The following is a 20,409-nucleotide window of genomic DNA, read 5'->3' as shown; positions in this document are numbered from 1 at the left end:
TTAGATACGCGCGTCTGCACACAGTACCACACGGGGAGGATTAGATATGCGCGTCTGCACACAGTACCACACGGGGAGGATTAGATACGCGCATCTACACACAGTACCACATGCCATAGGATTAGATACACGCATCTGCACACAGTACCACATGCTGGGGGATTGGATACGCGCGTCTACACACAGTTCCACACGCCGTAGGATTAGATACGCGCCTCTTCACACAATACCACACAGGGGAGGATTAGATACACGTGTCTTCACACATTTGTACACGCCATAGGATTAGATACACACGTCTGCACACAGTACCACATGCCGTAGGATTAGATACTTGCATCTAAACACAGTACTACATGGGGAAGGATTAGATACAGCTTTACTCCAGGTATCCATAACAACTGATCACAGGTTTTTCACTGACATTCAAAATGAGATACACATAATCACATGACGCTTATGGACATACACACAAACCACATACAAAATACACCAATGCAAAATTGGACAATTCTTATGGGGCCACTACACAAACATAAAATGTAATATACCCGTGCGAAGCCGGGTCCTCCCTCTAGTTATTATTATAAATATAAATTACTATATTTTTATAAATTACTATTATTAGAAATTAATATATTATTATATTACTATAGTCTAAAGTGCCAATAATTTTCAGGGCGCTTTAGTTTCACATGTTTCTCTTTTCTCTGAATCCTTCCTTTTAGTCAATTTCTGATGGGCTTCTCCTCATCATACATATGCTGCACTTATGATAGCTTCATTAATTCTTCTCTACTTAAGATATCAACAAGTTTTGTGCACTGTTTTGTTCTTTTTTAGACTGACTCCTTGTTCACATCTGCGTTTAGTAATCCGTTCGGGGAGTCCGCATGGGGACCCCCCCGAACGAAATACCAAACGCATTGACAAGCAGTGAGCAGTGAAAGCACACAGACTCCATAGACTATAATGGGGTTCATGTGCTCTCCGCCCGGTTTTGCGCACGGAACACGTGGACAGAAAAGTACTTTGTGATCTACTTTAATGTCCGCATGATTTGTGATTATAGTCTATGGGGTCCGTGTGCTTTCACTGCACACCACTTGCCAATGTGTTTGGTATTTCATTCGGGGGGTCCCCATGTGGACTTCCCTAACAGATTACCAAACGCAGGTGTGAACGAGGGGTTAGGCCCTAAGTTGTAGAAGCGCAGTTTTTTTTGTTGCAGACTTTGCTGCGTTTTTTTTTTTTAAGTTGTTTTTTTTTTAGTCAAAGCTAGGTGGGGATTGAACAGACAGGAGAAGTGTAAGTATTTCCTATATATTTCCCATTCCTCTTGTAGCCACTCTGGGCTTTTGCTAAAAAAAAAAAAAAAAATCTGCAACAAACGAGGCGTCTTAACTTTAGAGTTGATGCAAAATTAGAATATACAGTACTACCCAAGTGGGCAGTAACACGTACATACATGTAGCTTTATCACTGTCTTGACTAATATACTCTAATTTACATCAACACTGAAAGGGATTATATCTTTGGAATGGCTGATTGAATTTGGATAAACAAAACACCAAAATGCTCAGGGTGACAGCACCTATCAGATGATGGATCTTATTTGAGTGACAGATCCTCTTCAAATTTGGCTAAATGCAATATATTGACACACTCTTCGGTGACAGATGTCTTTCAATCGCAGAACAAACACCAAAATTAACTCTTAACAAAAAATATGATGTCTACGGCCTGACCCGAACCTGGCGGAATATTTGTGGCCCTTTTATATAACCTTATACAAATAAGGAGGTGTCCATAAATACTGTATAAAGGTGGTAATGGTAGTGTAGGCCACCAGTGTAGCTCTTATAGTTCCCTCTGTTCTATAGCAGCATTGTGTAGCGGCTCTAAGGATGAACCTGTTTACATACAGATCAATACTGTGTAGTAATTTGCCGTGTCCGGGGGGTTAGCTTGACTGCAGCCAGGTCTTGTGTTGGATCTGCGCTTCATCTATTTTTTTGTGGCTATATACTATACATTGCTTGTATAAACTGCTGCTACAGTCAGTATTCTTGTAAATGTGTATCTTCACTTTAATATTTCTTAATATATTGCAAGAGAATGGTAAGAAAGTATATACAGATAAATAACAGGCGCTGATGGTTGTACATGCATTGATTCGTGTGTCTTTCTTATATCAATTCCTTTTCCTAAAAATTACATTTTCAGTCCTAGTGACAAGCTGGTATTATCAAGGAACTGCTGCAAGGTGTATTGGAAAAAGAAGTTAAAGATGGGAGAATTGTCAGCTCACATCCTGCCAATGATGGCCATCGAGAGGTTTTAGATTATTGGGTTTGTCTTGTTTTGTCCTTTTAGTAATTAAATTACGTCTGGGGCATTATTGTCCCTTGTCTGATTTATTCTCTCTTTTCCAAGCTGGGTTTTCTTTGCTTTTTTGAAAGGCAATAACACTGCCTGGCAATTTACCGGTGTTTGTTCCTCTAATAGAATGTTTTACACAAAGCAACACGGCATTTTCTAATGGTTCTTTTACATGATCTACTTAGAAATAGGGGTACTCTCCCTGCAGCTAATTTCCTAATCCAAAACAAATGAAATTACATTAAAGGTTCTGACTGATGGAACCCCATAAATCCTTAGGGTATATTTACATAGTGCAATTTGCTTTTTTGCTGCAGTTTTTTTCTTTTTCATTTGATATGACTGCACCATCTGACTGTCCTATTAATGACACTTGTTCTCTTAACCTTAACCTACAGGATAAGGGATAAGTGTCAGATAGCTGGGGTCCAAACACCAAGTTTCCCAGCTATCAGGAGAACTGGCAGCCCAAATTCTGCCATGCGTCTTCCTTATCAGTGTAGCACCAATGCACATGTCTGATCAGTTTTCCATTCACTGCTATGGCTTCATTCACTGCCTCTGGCAGCAACAACATTCCCAGCAGTGTACGGAGCTCCTTTCACGCAACTGCACTTGTGCACCATTCACAATGATTAGGCATGGGGGACTTTCATTCCCCGTTCTACTGATCGTTGGGGGACCCAGCAGTTGGACCCCCAACAATCTGGCACTTATCCCCTATCCTTTGCATTGGGAATAAGTGTCCTCAATGGAATGACCTCTTTAAACGGGTTTTCCGGGCAAAATATAATTTTACTAAAAAGGTCTGTTAATGCTATTAATTGGTTAATAAATGAAACCAAATACCTTTAGCAGTGTTTTGAGTAATTTATGGAGTTCTCAGTGAGCACATTGTATCCTCTAATTTCCTTTTCTGTGTTTCCTACAAGCTCCAGGATGTTTCACTTCTCCCCCCTCTCACAGACTGATCCCCTCCCTTTCTTTCATACATTTCCCCCTCCCTGTTTTCTTAGCTAACCCGCCCATTACACCCTCAGCAGCCATCATTAGAATCCTAGATGTCCATCACCACACCTCTCTCTCACACTCTCTGCCCTCTCCCTTTCAAAACACTCCCCTTCCCTTTTTCCCTAGATAACCAGCCCACTTCACCGCCAGCAGCCATCTTTGTGATGGCGCTAGGCGGCTTACGCATGTGCAATAGTTCTCTGTGTGTTCGTCAATGATGACGCAACCTGATAGGATATGGCTGGAAGGAAAGGTAAATATGCCGGGTGGGGTGTAGTGAGGGGAGGGGACGGGAAGTGAGGAGATGGGAGGGGAGGGCTATCAGAAAAAGGAACCCATTGAACTCAATGGGAGGCTTTTTTTCAGCGCTGAAATTCCACACCAAATTCCTCACCATTTTCCTCTGTGTGAATGGACCCTAATAGATTAAGAAGTCGGAGACTCTTGATCATTCAGGTGTTCCTTGCGCCTGTGGGTCTGTTGCTAAGACTGGCGTATGAAGCAGTAGTAATAAATAGAGATGAGCGATTAGTGAAATATTCAAAATTCGATTTGAGTAGACCTCAGTATTCAACTATTCGTTCAAATAGCGAATCCCATTATAGTCTATGGGAAACATGCTCGTTTCAGGGAAACCAAAATTCGACACATCAGGAAATTATGCCAACACCACTGGAATACAACTGGGACAGCAGTGCCTGAGTGCATCTAACATGCCCAAGTACCTGTATTATTATTATTATTATTATTATTGCTTCTGCTGCTAGTTCTACTACTACTACTGATTTAGCCAGCCAATGACTGTATAGGTTTTTTTCTAATTCCTACGTTGTCCTACCTCCTTTCCTACCTCCACAGCATAGTTATTGGTGTGAAAAAAAGCGCCAGGGAAAGTGGGAGGAGAATCAAATTTTTACTGCATTTACCACGTCGTATTCAACCGAGTACGAGTATTTTAAATACCGTAGTATTCGATGGAATACCTACTCGATCAAATACTACTCTCTCATCTGTAGCAATAAATCTTCCCACTGTGTTTTTGCTGCATTCCTTCCTTTTTTACTGCAATGTGTGGATGATATTAAATAAAATCTCATTCACTTTGCAGGCACAGTAAAACGCAGCATTTTTTTTTCCTCATTTGGCCTTAGCCTATGTTTAAGCATTTATAGATTGTAACATATGTGTATGTATATATGTAGTCATACTGTATATATGGGCATAATTGCTTATGTATAAGTGGTCAGCACATGTAGGTCATTTCCCTACAGTACTTCTCAGTCTGTCAGCAAATGATAGTGTATTCTGACTGACCCTACAGATCAGTGGAGTACATCCACACAGTGCAGTGAAATTGCAGTGCATAGGGTCAAATTATTGCAAATCTGCAGCAAAATCTGCAAGTAATGGATGCTAAAATTCTTCTGAATCTGGATCAGATTTTATACAATTGTGCATAGATGTACCCTAATTCTGCAGAAGTACCGTATATCAGAGAATTTTTGCCTGCTATTTATCTATGGTTCTTCCTATTATTACCAGATTAATGCTATATGTACAAAAGGAACTCAATTTTAGTATTTAGTTTATAGGTAGCATCTTTCTGTTTATGGTACAGTTCGTTATATAACAAGAAGGTAAAATACTTTCTCCACTTAAAGGCTTTGTTCACACAGCATAGTGAACAGAACAAACTAACAACTGCATCCACAAAGAGTATAAATCTTTTCTTTATTATTTTTTTTTATATTGCAATGTACTGTGTCAAGTAGGTTTTTATTATGGATGTTACTTTAAAGGGGTTCTATCAGCAAAATCATGCTGATAGAGCCCCACATATGTATATTCAGGCACCGTAAATGTTATATTAACCCCCCCCCCCCGTTTTAAAATAAAACCCTAAAACAGAATGTGATAAACTTACCGAACATGCACGATGGGCAGGCATTCAGGGTGCGCCGTCTTCTTCATCCACGCCTCCTCTTCTTCCGATGTCCTCGGGTCCCGTCTTCCTCCGGTGCTTGCGAACGGACATTGCTTTAAAAAAAATGGCCTGGGCGCATGCGCAGTAGCTGTAGTAGAAGTAGCATGCTACTGCGCATGCGCCCAGGCCATTTTTTTTAAGCAATGTCAGTTTGCAAGCGTTGGAGGAAGACGGGACCCGAGGACATCGGAGGAAGAGGAGGCATGGATGAAGAAGACGGCGCACCCTGAATGCCCGCCCACCATGCACGTTCGGGAAGTTTATCACATTCTGTTTTAGGGTTTTATTTTAAAACCGGGAGGGGGGTTTGCTGATAGAGCTCCTTTTAACCCCTTCCCGACATGCGCCGTAATAGTACGGCGCGTGTCGGGTCTGTAACTATGGCGACCGCCCGGGAGCCGGGCGGCCGTCATAGCCGCCGGGTGTCTACTGCTTTAAGCAGTAGACAACTGGCTCTAATGCCTCCGATCGGTCCCCGGACCGATCGGAGGCATTAACCCCTCCGGCGCTGCTGTCAAAGGCGCTGGAGGCGCCATTTTCCCGGCGGCGCATGGGCGCCGCCATTTTGCCCAGGATCACCGGCTCCTGGAGCATGCTCCAGGGCCGACGTCATGTTGCCATGACAGCCAGGAGCCTGTACAAGGCTCCCAGACTTGTCTGCAAATTCTCTCTTTTGCAGGCTGGTCTATGCAGCCTGCAAAAGAGAGGATGATTTTTTGCAATGCATTGCAATGCATTAGCATTGTAATGCATTGCATTAGTGATCAGACCCCCTGGGGTTCAACACCTCTAGGGGGTCTAATAAATGCAAAAAAAAAAAAAAAGTAAAAAAAAATATATAAAAAGTATTAAAAGTTCAAATCACCCCCCTTTCCCTAGAACACATATAAAAGTAGTTAAAAACTGTGAAACATATACATGTTAGGTATTCCTGTGTCCGAAATCGCCCACTCTACAAATCTATAAAAAATTTTTTCCTGTTCGGTAAACGCCGTAGCAGGAAAAATAGTCAAAAGTACCAAACCGCCGTTTTTTCACTGTTTTGATTCTGATAAAAATTTGAATAAAATGTGATCAAAGCAATAACATTTCCCGAAAATGGTAGAACTAAAAAGTACACCCGGCCCCGCAAAAAAAGACGCCCTATGCATCCCCGTACACTTACGTATAAAAAAGTTACGGCCGTCGGAATATGGCAACTTTTAGAAAATATTTTTTTTAACAGTTTTGGATTTTCTTTAAGGGGTCAAAATGTAAATAAAACCATATAAATTTGGTATCCCTGGAACCGTACCGAAACACAGAATATAGGGGACATGTCATTTTGGCTGCACAGTGAACGCCGTAAAACCGAAGCCCGTAAGAAAGTCGCAGAAATGCATTTTTTCTTCAAATCCACCCCATTCTGATTTTTTTTTCCTGCTTCCCAGTACATTATATAGAATAATTAATGGTGGCATCATGAAGAAAAATTTGTCCCGCAAAAATGAAGACCTCATATGGCTCTGGGAGCGGAGAAATAAAAAAGTTATGGGGTTTAGAAGGAGGGAAGTCAAAAACGAAAAACGAAACTCAAAAAATGCCATCGGTGGGAAGGGGTTAAGGAAGGGATCTCTCTTATGTATTATTGTTTTTGTTAGTACTTGTTTGTCACCCAGTTGGTGGAATATATTGGCAGTAGGTCAGTAAATAATATTACAATTATCAGGATATTCCAATGCAGTTTGGTAAGACTAAGTTCACACCTGCATTGGAGTCTCAATAGGAGACTCTGTCATATGGTTTTCCTTAAAATTGGCGGATAAAGATGTCTTACACGCACAGTTTTTTTTGTTCTGCGCCATCAGTTTAAAAACAATGAACATCCGATGTACCCCATTATAGTCAATTACCCTTTCATTTTGTAGCCATTCTTGGGGTTCGATGGATGTTCTTTAGTTGGAGGTGGCAGGATGTGTTGAGGGTTTGAATGTGTGACTTGAAGGATAGGTCAGAGGGAAGTGGCCGATGAAAAACTGGGGGAGAGGTGTATTAGGTAGGAGCTGCACAGTGTAAGGCGGACTGGAGGGGGGCGAGAATATTCGCTGGGAGGTCATGGGGAAGGGCATTACAGTAATCTAAGTGGGAGATTATAAGGGCATGGACTGGCATCTTTGTAGTTTCTGGGGTGATGAAGGAGTGGATTCAATGGATGTTCTTGAGTTGGAGGCGGCAGGAGGTGTTGAGGGTTTGAATTTGTGACTTGAAGGATAGGTCAGAGTCCAGGGTTATCCCAAGGCAACGGACCAGTGGGACAGGGGTAAGCGTGGTTCCATTAACTTTGATAGATGGGTCCGGTAGAGGGGCCGACTGAGGTGGGGCAAAGATGATGAACTCTTGTTTTCTCACTGGCAGTGCTTAGAGGATTAATAGTGGGAACGCTACATCTTATTTTCTATTAAAATGAATGTATCTAGGTTTATTATGTATATTACAAAAATGTTCAATCACCCAAAAATAGAAAAGAAAAGTGAGTTATAACATACACTACACAGCTGCTGTGCTTTGGGGTCGGTCAGCTGCCAGCAATTTTACATCAGCTCTCTTGCGCCAAGTATGCATCGTGTGTACCGGCCTTAAAGCAGTTTCTCATTTTCATGTGTAAATATAAATGCATGCCCACATAAATTGTATACAGTACATTCCCTTCCTGTGCCTGGTTGTAATGTGCAAATTCATTGTTTGTGAAGGCCTTCAGAACAAGCAAAGCAAGTCCAAATGCAAGTTCCACATGGGTAAATCAGCTGCTTACAGCAGTGTATTACCGAGATCTATTATAGTGCGTGGAAACATGCTGTGACATTGTAGGAAATACTGTATATTGCTCATTATGATGGCTTTTGTAAGAGAATTAATAATCCTGTCAGGGGCTGGTGAAAGTAGCATTGCTATTATAGTATTAGCATTAGTTTCCATAAATATTTTATACTCTGGATCTAATGTGAGATGTAATTACACAGTGTACGGTGATCATGTCTTGAGTCATTTTCCTGATACTTAAATGTTTATAAAATATAGATTACTGTAACATTTTCTGTGTTATAAGAAAAGCCCAGCGTCGTGCTAAATGAGAGTGTCTGGTACCCGAGACAAATTTATAAAATTATAAGACAGGTTTTCCTTCTGGTAAGCTTTAATGCATAATAATAATCATATAAAAACACCAAAAGCCATAAAATAAACTGTAAATTGTAATAGAGTATAACTTATTCAGTATTCTATACTCCCGGGCTGATTGAAGCCGTAATATGTGGCCATGAAATTGACAAGCAAGGACATTCATCTCATTTATTATTTTGGTTCAACACACTTGTTGACATATGTAAAGTCATTGACATACAAGTACAGAATGACAAGCATCCTTGGTGATGTGCGCACTGCTTCATGCCAGTTCCCTCCATCATTTATGAAAGCAGCCACAAAATATATCTAAAGAAATTCAACATAAATTCCTTGAATTATAGAAATTCTGTAGTTTCCTTCAATAGCAGTACATGTATGTTATATTGTGATCCTGGCCATTGTTCACTGGGCCTGTGAATGTTCTGGGATGAGGGCTGGACGTAGTACCTGTTTACGTAAAACAAAGCATAGAACTCTAACAATGCATCTAATTTTGGCAGTCACCCCTTCATTTCTTGCTCTCTGCCTTTCGAAACACCATAATTTTACATATCAATATAAGGCATTCAGTTAGGTCCTTATAAATTTGGACACTGACAAAAATTTTTTTTAATACCTGTTTACTAAAACATATTAAAGTTCTAGCTACATAAACGACATCAAGTTCAGACTTTCAGACTGTCCCCTTCTAGCAAATCCCATCCCCACTTTGCGGGAAAATGAGCGGTGTGGACATTTGGTAATTTCCAAAACCTTCGGAAATGCTGGCGGTTTCCCTATAGATATAATTGAAGCAGAAAGTCAGCAGAGGAAAACTCTGCAAACTGATGCAGTAAGAACTGTGGTGTATCGCGGGACCACTTGGAGCCTTAGTCCATATCTGGACATGTCTAGCCAAGAAAAAAGTAAGGGAGGACAGATCTTTATATCTGTTGTACACCTCTCCCAGACTACTTGGTGCTCAGAAAGAAGGTACAAGCAGTGTATTACTGTTTCTGTCTTCTCAGATTTCTAATGCATGAACAGACTTGGTTAAATCAATGACAACTTTTATGCTTCTTTTCTGTTATATATATATATATATATATATATATATATATATACCGTATTTTCCGGACTATAAGCCGCACATAAAAACCTACGATTTCCTCAGAAATCGTAAGTGCGGCTTATAGTCCGGTGCGGCTTATATATGGATGGAAGCGGCGGCAAAGACTGCGTGCCGCTTCCATACATACATAAAAGGCACCGTAAGGGTGCATTCACACTACCGAACGCCGGCGTGTATCACAGCCGTACACGCCGGCGTTACAGCAGGGCTGCCGGACACTTCCTATTCATTTCTATGGGAGCAGGCATGCGAGCGCTCCCCATAGAAATGAATGGACAGACACTTCCCATTCATTTCTATGGGAGCCGGCATGCGAGCGCTCCCTATAGAAATGAATGGAAAAAAGCAGTCCATTCATTTCTATGGGAAGCGCTCGCATGCCTGCTCCCATAGAAATGAATAGGAAGTGTCCGGCAGCCCTGCTGTCACGCCGGCCTGAAATAGAACGTGAAACTTACCCAGCGGTGCAGGGCGGGCAGGCGGGCATTCAGGCCTCCTCTGCCTCCGATGTTCCATCCTTCTCCTCCGGCGCTCGCTGATAATGGCCGGGGCGCATGCGCAATATCATAATGCTTCTACTGCGCATGTGCCCTGGCCATTATCAGCTTGCGAGCGCCGGAGGAGGACGGAACATCGGAGGAAGAGGAGGCCTGAATGCCCGCCCACCCTGCACCGCTCGGTAAGTTTCACATTCTGTTTCAGGCTTTTATTTTAAAACGGGGGGGGGGTAGTTTAACCTAACGTTTACGGTTGGGCTCTATCAGCATGATTTTGCTGATAGAGCCCCTCCTCGCCTGCCGAGCGCTTCCAATAGAAGCGGCTGGCACGCGGGGGGTTAAGCGGCCGCTGGCAAAGTCTGCCTGCCGCCGCTTTCAATAAGATATAATGCGCACCGGACTGCGGCTTATAGTCCGGTGCGCCTTATATATGAACCGAGACGGACTATAAGGCGCTCATGGGCAATGCGGCTTATAGTCCAGTGCGCCTTATAGTCCGTAAAATACGGTATATATATATAGTGTGTATATATATATATATATATATATATATATATATATATATATATATATATACACTCACCGGCCACTTTATTAGGTACACCTGTCCAACTGCTCGTTACCACTTAATTTCTAATCAGCCAATCACATGGCGGCAACTCAGTGCATTTAGGCATGTAGACATGGTCAAGACAATCTCCTGCAGTTCAAACCGAGCATCAGTATGGGGAAGAAAGGTGATTTGAGTGCCTTTGAACGTGGCATGGTTGTTGGTGCCAGAAGGGCTGGTCTGAGTATTTCAGAAACTGCTGATCTACTGGGATTTTCACGCACAACCATCTCTAGGGTTTACAGAGAATGGTCCGAAAAAGAAAAAACATCCAGTGAGCGGCAGTTCTGTGGGCGGAAATGCGTTGTTGATGCCAGAGGTCAGAGGAGAATGGCCAGACTGGTTCGAGCTGATAGAAAGGCAACAGTGACTCAAATAGCCACCCGTTACAACCAAGGTAGCCAGAAGAGCATCTCTGAACGCACAGTACGTCGAACTTTGAGGCAGATGGGCTACAGCAGCAGAAGACCACACCGGGTGCCACTCCTTTCAGCTAAGAACAGGAAACTGAGGCTACAATTTGCACAAGCTCATCGAAATTGGACAATTGAAGATTGTAAAAACGTTGCCTGGTCTGATGAGTCTCGATTTCTGCTGCGACATTCGGATGGTAGGGTCAGAATTTGGCGTCAACAACATGAAAGCATGGATCCATCCTGCCTTGTATCAACGGTTCAGGCTGGTGGTGGTGGTGTCATGGTGTGGGGAATATTTTCTTGGCACTCTTTGGGCCCCTTGGTACCAATTGAGCATCGTTGCAACGCCAAAGCCTACCTGAGTATTGTTGCTGACCATGTCCATCCCTTTATGACCACAATGTACCCAACATCTGATGGCTACTTTCAGCAGGATAATGCGCCATGTCATAAAGCTGGAATCATCTCAGACTGGTTTCTTGAACATGACAATGAGTTCACTGTACTCCAATGGCCTCCACAGTCACCAGATCTCAATCCAATAGAGCATCTTTGGGATGTGGTGGAACGGGAGATTCGCATCATGGATGTGCAGCCGACAAATCTGCGGCAACTGTGTGATGCCATCATGTCAATATGGACCAAAATCTCTGAGGAATGCTTCCAGCACCTTGTTGAATCTATGCCACGAAGAATTGAGGCAGTTCTGAAGGCAAAAGGGGGTCCAACCCGTTACTAGCATGGTGTACCTAATAAAGTGGCCGGTGAGTGTATGTATATATATATATATATATATATATATATATATATATATGTATATATATATATATATATATATATTGCATATTAGGCTTGAAAAAGCGTTTGATAACGCGAAACGGCTGTTGCCTGTTTTTTCTGCCAAACTATGTCATCTCTCCCTCCCTGAGGATTTGTTTTACTTATTTCAAATAAAGCACTTTTTATACAAAGAAGAGAAGTGCCGTCTACTGATTGGTGAGTGCCCACCCACACTCCTCTATTTTTCCTATAGAAATATAATTGCAATCATATTATGAGTAACAAAAGCTTATATTGACAGTTAGAATGAGTTAATGCAGCAAGTCAATATTTGCAGTGTTGACCCTTCTTCTTCAGGACCTCTGCAATTCTCCCTGGCATGCTCTCAATCAACTTCTGGACCAAATCCTGACTGATAGCAGTCCATTCTTGCACAATCAATGCTTGCATGTTGTCAGAATTTGTAGGTCTTTGTTTGTCCACCCGTCTCTTGATGATTGAGCACAAGTTCTCAATGGGATTAAGATCTGGGGAGTTTCCAGGCAATGGACCCAAAATCTCTATGTTTTGTTCCCTGAGCCATGTAGTTATCACCTTTGCTTTATGGCAAGGTGCTCCATCGTGCTGGAAAAGGCATTGTTGATCGTCAAACTGCTCTTGGACGGTTGGGAGAAGTTGATCTTGGAGGACATTCTGGTACCATTCTTTATTCATGGCTGTGTTTTTAGGCAAGACTGTGAGAGAGCCGATTCCCTTGGCTGAGAAGCAACCCCACACATGAATGGTTTCAGGATGCTTTACAGTTGGCATGAGACAAGACTGGTGGTAGCGCTCACCTCGTCTTCTCCGAATAAGCTGTTTTCCAGATGTCCCAAACAATCGAAAAGGGGATTCATCAGCGAAAATGACTTTACCCCAGTCCTCAGCAGTCCACTCCCTGTACCTTTTGCAGAATATCAGTCTGTCCCTGATGTTTTTTCTGGAGAGAAGTGGCTTCTTTGCTGCCCTCCTTGAGACCAGGCATTGCTCCAAGAGTCTCTGCCTCACAGTGCGTGCAGATGCACTCACACCTGCCTGCTGCCATTCCTGAGCAAGCTCTGCACTGCTGGTAGTCCAATCCCGCAGCTGAAACACTTTTAAGAGACGGTCCTGGCACTTGCTGGTCTTTCTTGGGTGCCCTGGAGTCTTTTTGCTAACAATGGAACCTCTCTCCTTGAACTTCTTGATGATGCGATAGATTGTTGACTGAGGTGCAATCTTTCTAGCTGCGATACTCTTCCCTGTTAGGCCATTTTTGTGCAGTGCAATGATGACTGCACGTGTTTCTTTAGAGATAACCATGGTTAACAGAAGAGAAACAATGATGCCAAGCACCAGCCTCCTTTTAAAGTGTCCATTGGTGTCATTCTTACTTAATCATGACAGATTGATCTCCAGCCCTGTCCTTATCAACACCCACACCTGTGTTAATGGAGCAATCACTGAAACGATGTTAGCTGGTCCTTTTAAGGCAGGGCTGCAATGATGTTTAATTGTGTTTTGGCGGATAAAGTTAATTTTCTAAGCAAATATTGACTTTGCAAATAATTGCTGTTAAACTGATCACTCTTTATAACATTCTGGAGTATATGCAAATTGCCATTAGAACAACTGAAGCAGTAGAATTTGTAAAAATTAATATTTGTATCATTCTCAAAACTTTTGGCCATGACTGTATGTAATCCTTTAATCTCTATAAAACATGGTGGGATATGTTGGTGCTATACAGGTAACAGAAATACATAAATAAATAGAAATGCCCCTTCTAAATCTAGACTGAAGCAATGTAGTTGTACAATTCAATATCTAAAAACAAGGTAGATTTAAAGCAGCTTTTTAGTGTCTGTTGACAGTACATTATGTGAAGTAGATACTTGAATCAACCGCTAGAACACATTTAGGGCTAGTTCACACGTGAGTATAAGGGGAGGTTTTTGACAGCGGATTTTGCGTCCAAAACCTCCCCTTATAATGGTGGTCTATGGAGACTGCCGGGCTTCTGTTCTCCGCTAGCGGCGAGCTGCTGCTAGCGGAGAAAAGAAAGGACATGTCCTTTCTTCAGGCGGAAGCCGCGCAGTCTCAGCCGCGCGGCTTCCGCCCCCGGCAGCTCCCTCCTATGTCGGCTCATTCATTTGAGCCGACAGCAGAGGGTTAAGCCGCGACAGCGATGGTCGCGGCGGGCGGGTTTTTGACAAGAGAGAGACGCGGCTCGCCGCGTCTCTCTCTGTGTCAAAACCCGCGCGGGCAGTTCACGTGTGAACTAGCCCTTAGTATCTCTGTCTCCTAATACTACTTTGCATCTAGTGTTTACGAAGAAGAGAATAACAAGAGACACAAGAAAAATGCACAGTCGATAGCGCTTGTCTGTTAGACTTACTTCTTCCCTTGATATTATCTTCACTTGTTTGTTGTATGTCAGCCCTGCCTAGCCACATGTACTTTAAATACACTGAAGATTTAAGAAAACACGCAAAGACAGTGTGCAGTAATATAGTTTGATACGGCAGGCTACAGTAACTGTGTCTTATTCATTGAATTATTAAACCCCTTCCTGCCACAGTAATTTTTTTGATTTTTACTGCCCATCTTCATCTGCCCCCTTACCGGTTTTATTTTTCCATTGACAGATTGTATGTGGAATTTTTTGTGTTAAAATTAATAAATATTCTATACTATGTAGCTGAAAAACAGCTACATAGTATAATATAAACACAACAAGAAAATCAAAACTACAGCCAGGGGGCATTACTATTTGTGATTGACAGCTAAGGGCTTGTTCACATCTGTGACCGGTCTCCGTTTATACAGGTTTCCGTTTCTTGCCCGAAACGAAAGGAAAGAGAAACCTGCAGTAATTTTTCAAACCAATTCATTTGAATGGGTTTGAAAAGTGTCCAGCCGTGAGCGTTTTATGCTCTCTGCGGCGAAACCGTTATTTTTTAACCGGACACAAAGTCGGACATGCAGTACTCTGTGCCCGGTTTTAAAAAAAATGGTTTCGCTGCGGAGAGCATAAAACGCTCACTGGTGCTCATGGCTGGACCCGGTCTGACAGGTTTCCATCTTCTGCCGGCAGAAGACGTAAACTTGAGTACAGAGTCCGAACTGCCCCCGATTCACCATTTCTAAACAAAGAAAAGCTATATATATATATATATATATATATATATATATATATATATATATATATATATACTTTATCAGCAAACTGCAATTAGCTGAACTGATTGTCCTGCTGTACAGAGCTGTAGATAACAGTGAGAGCTCAGCCCCCACCCAGAGAGCAGTGAGTGTCATGATGTCATCTGTCCTGTCTTATTTCACAGGTCGGGTTCTATGGAAATGGTGTGTAAACAATGGGAGGAATAATTTCACATAGCAGGAAAACAAAGCAGCATTGCAAAAGCAATATATTTAGTTTTCAATTTACATAAGCTACCAGTATAGATAGAATCATTGAGATGGAAGTACCCCTTTAAACGATAGCACTGTTAGGAGATTCTAGCTGGAGCACTAAGATGCTTTGGCACACCCCATTGTACTTGCAGTATCATTTGAATATTCAATTTTAGGCATTCCTCCATGAGGTTTTCACATGAAATATATATTTATGATGGTGTTAGTAGCCCCTACACGGCACTACTAGTTTTGGGAGTCACTGTTTTGCTGATCGAGGAAGTCTTCCGATGTTTATATTCCCACTCCTCTTGTTGATCACATGTTTGGCAAGCTGATGAATCCGTTGTGTCTAATTGCTGTGTCCTCCACATATATATAAATATGTCACTGTCACTTTATCATGAGCCGCATCACTCGCTAAGTAATGACATTGCTTCAGTTAATTTTGTTTTCAAAATTCAATAATTCATGTGAGAGGTGTCGGAATAAGACTCCTGTTAATGATACACCTTTCATTGCTGAAATCAATTGTGAATAATTAGATTCTGCTGGGAGAAATGATTAAGTAAGCATTGATTTCCAAACAGTCGCCTGATACCGAACATTTGTAAAACAGTTTAGGCAGCTGAGAATACAAATGTACCTTGATCTCATGGTAATAAGAAAAAAGAAAATCAATGAACTTACATTTATGTTTAGAGATCATTGCATTGTATGTCTGCGGAAAAAAAAAAGTTAACATTATTTGAGATTTTTTTTTCCCCCCAGTTATTGTAGGAATAAAACTGAAACAGCAGCTACAGTGCAGTCAGGTATTTTCATGGCAAAAATGTAAAGAGACAATAAAAATCAAAGGGGTTTATTTTAACTAGTACATAGAAAACCGGACTACTGTTTACTAATATATTCTTATTGCTAGGTCTGTGCCGATCCATAACTTCGCAATGCACTGTCTCTAGTAAAACAAAGCAAGTGTTCTCGGACTGCACAAAGCTCCGGCTGTGAAGTAGGGTCATGTTAACCAGACCTGTTTATCAACTCCCTCACAAAGTAAAAGGTCTTATTTCCCTTGCACAGTGGGGGGATTTACCAATTCAGCTACGCCAGTTTTCTGGTGTAGACGGATATAAATGTGGTGCATGTTTGGCATGCAGCACTTTCTTGCACCAAAGATGTTCACCAAATATGTACCACATTGAGGTTGGTTATGGACAGCTCTGGTCTGAAGGTTTACATTTCACTGCTATTGATTTCATATATTGTAATTGTTGCATTATGTTTTTTATGTATGTTTTTTGAAAGAAAACCTTTTACCACCTCCTCCAATTCAAGTTCTTATCATCTGATAATGTATGTTGTTCCACTGTTTTCATCACAGTTGGAATTTTCTCTCTAGTCCACACCATTCCCGAGCAACAAGTGCAGTTAGTTTTGGTGCCTGATGTGCTATTTCAGCTTTGTAATTTTAGAAGAGCGGTGTCAGACAGGGGGTAGGATTCAGAGCTCCAATGATAGGCAGCCAGTGTCAGTGTTCAGAATCACACCCCTTGTCTGTTCCTGCCTGACACCACCCTTCTGACAGTACAGAGTCTAAGTAGCATATCAGGTACCAAAACTAACAGCATTTACTGTTCAGGAATGGTGGGGGCTAGAGGAAAAATTCTGAATTGTTCCAGAATCAGTGTAAAGAACTGGACTTGTTGGAGATGGTGAAAGGTTCTCTTTAAAAAAACAAAAAAAACAAAAACTTTTGACTAGTTTTTCATGTGATTGCCTTGGGGCCTGTAAGTGGGGTATACCTGTCTTAAAGGGGTATTCCAACTCATATTTTTATTATGTAATAGTGTGGCCTGTGATTGGCTGTAGTGGTTACCTGGCACAAACAACTCCAGGACCTGTAAACTGAAGCGCTGTCTGGGGAGAGAAGATGTTTATAGGCCCCTCAGCAGCACTATTAAATAATATAAATATAAGTTGGAACACCCCAGCATTTTATGATATGTGTACGCAGTATGTTTCTGTTGAATTTCCTCTTATTTGCTTAAATAAAGAATTGTTAAAATTTTACACATGCCAGATTAACTCCTCATCTTCTGAAATCTTTCACCAGGACTCTATGCACCTTGGGGGATACATCTGTAGAAACGTTGCACCAAGGATTTTCTGGTAAGCTGCACTGTATGTACTTTTTTGCACTTGTAGCCTACAGTTAAAGTGTATCTGTCATTTGAAGTACCCCAACGTGAGCTGTCCCGTACATGTGTGTGCACAAGGAGTATCACTATTTTTGGCTGACTTGTATGACTTGTAGGCTGCATAATTAATTGGACTCCATCAAATTGGTCCAGACTTTTTTTTACTTTAAACTCAGTTTATTGGGGTATTGAGATGATTCAAATCACCTTACAAGTAACCTCAAGTGACTACATAATGCCATCATGTACAGACACATTTTATGGGAAGCATGGAACCTGATCACTCAGTGAAGCTAAAATTCCATCTGGTCTCACGAGATGGCGTGACAGTGTGGCAAATTTGTGCACCAAGATTCATGGCTTCATATATGTAAAAGCCAACAGGGAATTCATTAAAGGAATTCTATAATTGGGAAACCTATTTTTCACTAACACCACGTCGGAATAGCCTTTAGAAAGGCTATTCTTCTCCTACCTTTATTTTTTCTGCTCTGCTGTTTTGCAGAATTTTTGTTTTTCTTCTTTATTCAAATGAGTCTTCAGAAAGCACCGGTGGCGTTCCCTGTGCTCAAAGAAGACGCTTTTCCGAAGATCCAGCCGCCTCTCTCTACCTGTGCTGATGTCTCTCTTCAGCACCCGCCGAGTCTCTGTTCGGGATTCAAATCCCGCATATACTCAGTCTGCTCTGCCATTTTTCATTGGACAGAGCCGACTGCACTTGTCCAGTCGGCCATTTTCATGTGGCCTAATGAGTGAACAGCCTGGAGAAAGAACAGGTGCCATGAGCCTGGAGAGCACTGATCTACAAATCAGGTTGTACAGACTGTATTGCTTTGCTTTTGGTGCCAGGTATTACTCCTGTACTAGGTTAGTTAATATCCTTATGTGTAGTTAGAGTATGGACTGCCATTTACTTCTCTGCTTGTCTACCCCAAGAGATGACTAATCCGCAACCTTTACCTTTAAATTAAAAGTGTATAATAAGTGTACTAATTAGGAAGCATTGTTTTGTTTTTGTTTTTTTTAAAGGTATATTGGAAAGTTTCTTAGTTTACTGTATATTTGCTTATATTGTTGATTTATGGAAAGTTTGTGAACTTTTACTAAAGACAATCACTTTTTCTATGCCATGGCATGTTGCTAAACTAAACACATAAAGCACTATATTCTGCAGTACAGTCATGTCATATCTAAGACCGACATCTGTTACACCCCCCCTCCAAATAAATCAATAAATAAGAAGTAATGTGTCAATATACTAATTGCTCATGATTAGGCCTACTCGAGTGATTATTTTATACATGAGCATTAGACCTCCAGTACAATATCTGCAGTTCTCTATGTAGAATAAGTGTAATATTATTTATGTATTTAGATTTTGTATAACTTCTGGTTATGAGATGCGTTGCTGTATATCATTGTGGAGTGTGGAACTATCTCAGGGAATACCTTGGAATCTATGATTATTTGGTATTGCTTGATAGACCCCAATTGAGAAATTTAGCTGGTCATGTTTAGTGCAGCAGTCAAATATATTGGTTATAATAAAACTTCTGAGGCAAATAAAGGCGCTCAGCAGGGGGTCCTGGAAGTCTCAGTGAATCTAAATTGCATTTAGTTTAATAGCAGCCAAAAAAAGAGCTTCAGTCAGAAGTCAGAACAATTACAAGGTCTGCTCAGTGTGCTATTGCATTGCTTTTGTGCTTGCATTTCAGTTATCTTATATCCATGTGGACTATTGTATAATTCAATTAAGAAGCTTTGGTAAAACCTGCAATAGATGGCACAATATCCATTTATTGCAAAGTAGTGATCCTAGCAGTTGTATAATGCTTATTACTACTTGCATGGTATGAGTCCCTGGTGACAACCAAAATCTGAAAGCTTCATTGTTTTGGAAGCGTGTGGTTTTTAAAGGGGATGTCCAACAGGAACATTTTTTTAGCCAGACTAAAATGAGGTAGTGCTCTTTTCATTGATCTCCCGCCCTGTCCTTGTCACCTGCCAGTTTCTACTTCTTGGTCCTACTTAGGAAAACGCTGGGCTCAGTGGTGTCATTTTTTTGGCTTCTTTTTGTGTCAAGACAGGGTGAGGAATTAAGAGACCAGTGGGCACCCAGCAGTGTTGGAATAGAAGCTCTGAAGACTGTTTCTTTGTTTTTACCAATTTTCAGCCCATTGTATAGCAAATTCTCTATCAGACTACCCCTTTTAAGAATACAGCATATATACTTTTTGTGTATGACCCTCTGCTTTTGCTGTTACTTAAGGACATAGAGTCCCAAAGCACATATAAAGTAAGTTTCATATAAACGTCAGCTATTTTGTGTTTCTGGATCACATAAAATGGATTGAATTATAGATTGACTTGGTGTTTCTTGATGCTCTGAGCACATTATTTATATCCAATTGTGTAGCTCATGTTTCTTTGACCACCTTACAATTCACAAGCAAAGTTTACAAGCCTGTTCGTATTACATACATTGTGGTGTACGTATTATTGACTTTTGGCTGAACCTGTAGGTAAAGTGAACCATTCTTCTATGAAACCACACAGGTGTCTTAAAAATAAGTAGGGGATGTCTGGTTTACCATTTGTTTTTATTTTAAAAATTGCTCTTGGAGGTATATGTTTTCTATTTTCTAATTTTTCTGGAATGACTTACTCAGCGTAACAATTCTTTAGTTTACAAATTGTGACAATTTTTACTAATCAATAATAGACACGTTTTAGGAAAGAGGATAGTGAAAAATCACAAAATTGTCAGATAGAAAACACAAAATACATAAATGCAATTTGTGGCTTAGCTGCTTAATTTTACAC

At 41.2% G+C, this 20,409-nt stretch overlaps 1 protein-coding gene across 1 annotated transcript in view; it reads left to right on the top strand.

The window, feature by feature from the left end:
* Window positions 1–2,214: 2,214 nt before the first annotated feature.
* RARB (retinoic acid receptor beta) overlaps window positions 2,215–20,409 on the top strand; it is a 508,585-nt gene continuing 490,390 nt past the window's right edge. The window contains exons 1-2 of the mRNA XM_075271367.1: window positions 2,215–2,352; window positions 17,502–17,557. The gene's annotated coding sequence lies outside the window, so the exon portion shown is untranslated. The remainder of the gene's footprint in view (window positions 2,353–17,501; window positions 17,558–20,409) is intronic.

This window comes from Leptodactylus fuscus, chromosome 4, assembly GCF_031893055.1.
Source record: "Leptodactylus fuscus isolate aLepFus1 chromosome 4, aLepFus1.hap2, whole genome shotgun sequence".
In the NCBI taxonomy this organism is placed as follows: Eukaryota; Metazoa; Chordata; class Amphibia; order Anura; family Leptodactylidae; genus Leptodactylus; species Leptodactylus fuscus.
Note: the sequence above shows the minus strand (reverse complement) of the source record. Positions and strands in the feature narration are given on the sequence as shown.